The sequence below is a fragment of the Stegostoma tigrinum genome, unplaced genomic scaffold (genome assembly GCF_030684315.1).
Source record: "Stegostoma tigrinum isolate sSteTig4 unplaced genomic scaffold, sSteTig4.hap1 scaffold_792, whole genome shotgun sequence".
NCBI classification, from domain to species: domain Eukaryota; kingdom Metazoa; phylum Chordata; class Chondrichthyes; order Orectolobiformes; family Stegostomatidae; genus Stegostoma; species Stegostoma tigrinum.
In genome coordinates, this window is record NW_026728739.1 from 6489 (window position 1) to 7080 (window position 592).

Genomic DNA, 592 nt, shown 5'->3' on the forward strand with positions numbered 1-592 from the left:
CAGGCAGCCTCACGGGCACAGCGACTCCTGCCCACCTCGGGAACCGACGCCCCGCTCGGGCTCAGGCTCCAAAAACCCACAACAGCGGGCAGCTACCCTCAATGCAGCCGAAATTCAAATTCCTCCCCTCCGAAAGGCGCGCCTCACCCGGCCACGGCCTCCAAATCGCTCCCCTTCCTCGGGATCGCCCCCTCGCCCGGGAAAACCCGCTCCCCGCCGTCCCACAGCACTCCGACTCGGCCAGGCAGCCTCACGGGCACAGCGACTCCTGCCCACCTCGGGAACCGACGCCCCGCTCGGGCTCAGGCTCCGAAAAACCACCACAGCGGGGCAGCTACCCTCAATGCAGCCGAAATTCAAATCCCTCCCCTTCGAGAGGCGCGCCTCACCCGGCCACGGCCTCCAAATCGCTCCCCTTAGGCGAAAATTAAGCCCCCGTGGCCGATAATACCCCTCCTTGATCGTGCACAAGGGCAGCTCCAAGTTGAACGGGCTCAGGCTCCAAAAACCCACAACAGCGGGCAGCTACCCTCAATGCAGCCGAAATTCAAATCCCTCCCCTTCGAGAGGCGCGCCTCACCCGGCCACGGCC